Source organism: Acomys minous, assembly GCF_964271855.1.
Source record: "Acomys minous genome assembly, chromosome: 1".
In the NCBI taxonomy this organism is placed as follows: Eukaryota; Metazoa; Chordata; class Mammalia; order Rodentia; family Muridae; genus Acomys; species Acomys minous.
The window spans coordinates 54,098,531-54,104,405 of record NC_140483.1 but is presented as its reverse complement, the minus strand read 5'-3'; the positions used below and the strand labels follow the sequence as shown (position 1 = coordinate 54,104,405).

At 47.1% G+C, this 5,875-nt stretch overlaps 1 long non-coding RNA gene across 1 annotated transcript; it reads right to left on the bottom strand.

Moving 5' to 3' along the window:
• Positions 1-1,159: 1,159 nt before the first annotated feature.
• Positions 1,160-5,578, bottom strand: LOC311600255. Its single transcript, XR_014780176.1, has 3 exons — positions 5,357-5,578; positions 5,076-5,265; positions 1,160-4,674 (listed from the first exon to the last, which is right to left on the bottom strand). It is a non-coding gene; the product is annotated as an uncharacterized lncRNA (long non-coding RNA).
• Positions 5,579-5,875: the final 297 nt, after the last annotated feature.

Genomic DNA, 5,875 nt, shown 5'->3' with positions numbered 1-5,875 from the left:
CCCAAATTGGGTGAATGACATCTGGGAGTCTCTGGGAACAGGGAAGGAATCTTAAGGGGCTCAGTAGCAAAGAAATGAATATCTTTGTTTAAGAGATGTTATGTCCTGGTGATCTGTAGGCTCAATTTTCTTAACAAATATATTTTATTACAAACTTATTAACTGAGCATATGTCACTTATAACCCAACTAACCTAAACAATAGGAAAAGAGGATTAAAGAACACAATAACAAAACCGTAAGGATATCAGTTCCGAGGAACGATTCTCCTGTCGTAATCAGCAGGATTTCTTCTGCTGGAACCTGGAGTAACCAGAACCCGGAACCTCAGGAGTCGGAGCCCTGAAGCCTTCCCTCAAGCGGTTCTCTTTAGGAGCCTCTTGAAGTTCAGCGATGAACAGCCAAAACTATCCCAAGTCTCCAAAAGGCCTCACCTCCAGTTTTGGGCTCATTTATATATCTCCTCCCAGAGTCTGTTCACGGGATCTTTTCAGCTGGCAACAATCAAGCTCCCGCACGAGGTAGTTTGTCTTTTAGTGGATTAACCTCACCTGTCTCACAGGACCGTTCCGATCCCACACTTAGGATCATAACAAAAACAAGTTTATCTCTCGTTCAGTGATCTTACTTTTGGGGGTGCATGGCTGGAAAAGGTTGTGTAGACCAGGCTAGCCTCGAGCTCACAGAGATCTGCCTGCCTCTGGCCCCTGCTGAAATTAAAGACATGTGCCACTATGCCGGGCTGGGCCTTACCTTTCCTGATCTTTCCACTCATTTTCTTCTGGTGTCTCCATAACTCCTAGGTCTCTTCTAACACATCATGAAGATGAGACCCTTGTGCATGTCATGTCTCCCAACCCCAACCTTCCCTTGACCTCCAAGTCATGGCCGTTATCCCTCCATCTTTTTTAAAAATATTTATTTATTTATTTATTATGTAGAGTGCTCTGCCTGCTTGTACACCTGCAGGCCAAAAGAGGGCATCAGATGACATTATAGACAGTTGTGAGCCACCATGTAGTTGCTGGGAATTGAACTCAGGACCTTTGGAAGAGCAGACAGTGGCTCTTAACCTCTGAGCCCTCTCTCTCTCTTTCTCTGTAACAAAAACAATCTCACAGCATTTATTATCACTGGATAAGGGGCACTAAATAATTTCAGGCTATTCTCCTGGCAGAAGACACCTTTAAAACCACTGAACTGCCCTCTCAACTTCTCTGGTGCATGACCATTTCTAGTTGAAAACACTCTGGAGCAGAGTAATGTTATCTCCCTTTAGCATGATCTGACCCAGTTGTTTTCTTGACTTTGTTTTTGAATGAATCTCTTCTGCATCATTTAATGCGAGATTCATGTACTCATCAAAGCCAATAATACAACCCTCTATCCGCATGTTCACTTGCTCATACAGCCACAACTGAACTCGAGATCTATTTTTTTAAAATACTTTATTTAAACTTGAATTTATGTGCTTTGGTGTAGGGGTGTTAGATCTCAGAGTTACAGACAGTTGTGAGCTGCATGTGGGTGCTGGGAACTGAACCCGGGTCCTTTGGAAGAGCAGGCAGTGCTCTTAACCACTGAGCCATCTCTCCAGCCCCCTGGAGATCTATTTTGCAAGTATCTGACGATGAGGTTGATGGGCTGCACCATCACCTTCTGCACCTTTTGTCCCTGGCCGAGATATGCCATGGTGGAAGTCACAAAGGCCACATGCGCAGGAAGACCTGTCCCTGCATCTTTGATTATTCCTTCTCTGTTTCCTTTGCGGGCTCTCAGCCACCCTGGACCTGCTCTTCTTCCCAAACTGCGTCTAGACTGACAACCCCTCATCTCCATCTTCAACCCCAGTCCCCCTGGCTCTGTGTGCAGCTGCCCACTAGACATCTCAAGCACTTCAAGTCCAATGAAACTGAGTTGATCCTCTCTCCCGGTCCCCCACCTGTGTGTGGCAAGCTTCCTCTGTAGCCCCCAGCAGAGATCATCCTGGCTACAAACAGTCATCTGTAGGCATGGGCGCTGCTGCCTAGAGGCATCCAATCTGGGCACAGTTATACATCACAGTATCACCAAGGACAGGACCAGGACCTCTGCCCTAAAGAAATGTAGGCATAGGTGCCATGGCAAGTATTGATGATGCTTCCTGGACTGGCTGATTTCAACACGAAGCTCACACTTGTTTGCAGGGCTTGTAAACCAACATTATCTTTGACTCAACTCATTCTCAAGATGCTCCTTATCTGCTAACGAGCTCCCTGAGACCAAGCCCATTTTGTTGGCTGTATGCAAGAGTGCTAGATAATCGAGTGTGTGAGGTTCTGAAGAAAACAGGAGAAAAGGAAAGGCCTGTTTGGCTTCCCTTAACTCCATCCAACTCTGCCCACATGGTCCCTAGGCTGGGTATGCTGACACAGCCTTTGCATGGATAAGCACTGTGACCATACCTATGAGTTTGGACAACACACTGGACATCATTTTATCAATATGGTGCTTTAAGATGCACTGAGAGCTGGGCATGGCAGCACACGCCTTTAATCCCAACACTCAGGAGGCAGAAGCTGGCAGATCTCTGTGAGTTCGAGGCCAGCCTGGTCTACAAAGTAAGTCCAGGACAGCCAGGGCTGTTACACAGAGAACCCCTATCTAACAAAACAAAACAAAGATGCACTGAGTGAAATACAAGCAGGCAGTAGTTTGTTTTCCTTTTCCTGGCTCATCCTAAGAACATTTCACAGAACAGATTGGTATGCCCTCACAGGGAGATCTATCAACAGAGCCACAGAGGACAAACTCAGACCAAAGAAGGAAATGCAGGCATTTTGTAGCCTTGGGCCAAAGTCCAAGGCTCATCTCTCCCGGATATTGAGTACTGATGCTTCAGGGGAACCCCAGCCACAGCAGTGACATCTCTGGGCAGCGTGCCCATGGTCTCTAACACTAAGTGTAGCTCTTAAATTTAACATACCTGCTCAATATAAGAAAGACCAAGAATTCTCCTGGTTTTTCCTCTTAGTCTTGAATATGTCAGATAGGGATGGCAATATTTTCTGCAAGAAATGCTAGTTGGGTCCCTACAGACATCCCAGTTTTGAAGAGTGTCCTGGTTTGGGTTTTTATTGTTGTTGTGATAAACATCATAGTCATAACTAACTTGAGGAGGAAAAGGTTTATTTAGCTTATACTTCCAGGGAACAGACATTGTTTGTTTGTTTGTTTGTTTGTTTGTAGACAGGGTTTCTCTGTGTGGCCTTGGCTGTCCTAGACTCACTTTGTAGACCAGGCTGGCCTCGAGTTTACATGGATTTGCCTGCCTCTGCCTCCTGAGTGCTAGGATTAAAGTCGTGAGCCACCATGCCCAGCCCAGGAACATACATTCTATCACAGAGGGAAGTCAGGGCAGGGACTTGAGCAAAAATCATGGGAAAATGCTACTGGACGTTGGGCTCATGGTCAGCTACCTTCTTTCCTTCCTTCCTTCCTTCTTTCCTTCCTTCCTTCCTTCCTTCCTTTCTTTAGGTCTTTTGAGACAGGATTTCTCTGTGTAGCCTTGGCTGTACTGAAACTTACTCCATAGACCAGGTTGGCCTCAAACGCAGAGATCTGCCTGCTGAGTCCTGGGGTTAAAGGCATGCACTACCGTGCCTGGCTAAGCTATCTTTTTCAATACAGCCTGGCTGCCCTCTGTGAGCTAGACCTTCCTAATCAATCAACAATTAGCAATGACGAAATCTCCCCACCAACATGCTCACAAGATAGTCCAACCGAAGGGATTCTTCAGTTGAGGTCCCCTCACCCTGAGTGACTCTCTGTTGTGTTAAGTGATAACAAACATTAACCAGGGTAGCAGGTCTCTTTTCTACGATGGGTCTGGCAAAATGGGTAGATGTTTCTTATGGGAGAAAGCAAGAAAAGCCCATATAAACGTCTCATTTTCTGAATCCTGAGATGTTTAACTTTACTCCTGGAAGAGAGTAAATTCAACAACCCAGCTCCCATCCCTGACTTGTCTCTATTTATTTAAGCAGTGGAGAATGAACCCAGAGCCTTGCACGCAGTAGGCATGCGTTTGATCACTTTTTACTTTTTATTTTGAATTTCGTGTGTGTGTGTGTGTGTGTGTGTGTGTGTGTGTGTGTGTGTGCGCGTGTGTGTGTGCGCCATGGTGTATAACTAGAGGTCAGAGGACAACTTCTGGGAGTTGCTTCATTCTTTCTACTGTGGGTTTTGGGCAGCGAGCCCCTTTACTCACCGAGCCATCTCACTGGCGCTACTCTTTAAGTTACCCGGTCTGCTCTCTCAATACCTCTGCAGCTCGGGCACAAGCTCAGGCTTGTATTCTTCTCTCAGCTTCCACAAGAGCTGGGATTACAAATCTAATGCCACAGGGTCAAGTTCCAGGGCTTTGAACGAAGCCCATGAGGCTCTGAGCCTTGACACAGAGTGAAAGACATGGCAAGCTGTACCTACGGACACTCTTGGGATGGCAGGAGGCACCTGCCTAACAAATGTGATTGCCCCTCCCCCATTAACACACCGGGCATTTCCTCTGGGGAATGGTTATGGATGGCAGGCAGCAGTAGAAAGGCCCACACAGACATACCAGACATACGCACGCACACAGCATGGGAAGCCATGCTGAGCCTGAGTGTACTTGCTGAGAGTCATGTGATTCAACCTGCAATGACAATGGCAGTCCTCAAGTCCCTTTGGTCTTGGAAATAATATAGCATAGTAAATAATATAGCAACAATGATGATGATGTCTGGGTCTTTAATCCTAGCACTTGGGAAGAAGAGGCAGGGCAATCTCTACGAGTTCAAGGCCATCCTGGTCTCCATAATGAGTTCCAGGGTAGTCAGGGCTACACAGTGAAACCTTATCTCAAACAAAACAAAATAAATATACAAAACACTACTACTACTACTACTACTACTACTACTACTACTACTAATAATAATAATAATAATAATAATAATAATAATAATAATAATAATAATCCAGTCCTACAAAATAGGAGAGGTTATTCCTTGAGGCTCTAATTTTACCCAAGCCATCCCCACCCCCATCTCCCCTTACCGGGGACATATTTTTTTCTTGCAGATTCTTCTTTTACTTATCCCAAGGAAAGCATCGTGCTTCTTGCTTGGCTCCATCTGTACCCCTAGCAAAAGTGAAGCTTCCTTTTAAGTCTTGCTCTGCTTCTTGCCACACACTGGACCCAGGAGCAGCACTTCAACTCCAGGATTTGGTTTCTGGGCGGGCGGCTCTGCGGAGTGGGAGCAGCTGAGACCCCGTGGCCTGAGCTCTCCCCCTGCCCCACCCTCAACCCCCCCCCCCCCCCGTCCCATCTGACATACTTTAAGGGAGCCGGTAGAATGATCTCTTGCAGGTGTCAGAGAGGTGGGGAAGGCTGAGTCTACAAGATCGGCTGCAGGAGGGCAGCACTGCTAAAGGCGTCTGGGTCTCATAGGCTCTCATCCCCCCCACCTCGTCCCCTTTACAGAAGAACCTGAAGCCAGCTGTCTGGCAGAAGTGGAAGGAGTAAGACCACACTTGCTTGTCTTAGTCTGGCGTGCAAGGTAATTCCCTTAATTTACTGTCACCAGGACACAAAAATTTAAGGACCCTCCTTCTCTTCCCTGGGGGGCGGGCAAGTTTATCTCTAGTCTGATCTCACAGTTACCTCTCCGCTTTCCCACATGGCAAGCCAGGGACCCCTTAACCTCGCCCCCCACCTCCATGTAAAGACTTTCCGCTGAGACTACAGAGTGCACAGATAAGCCCAAATTGGGTGCCGGCCACGCCCGGGCTCCGGGCTCCCGGCCGTGGCGGTGGGGAGGGCTTTGAGCTGTGACATCAGCCCTGTTGTGGTGCAG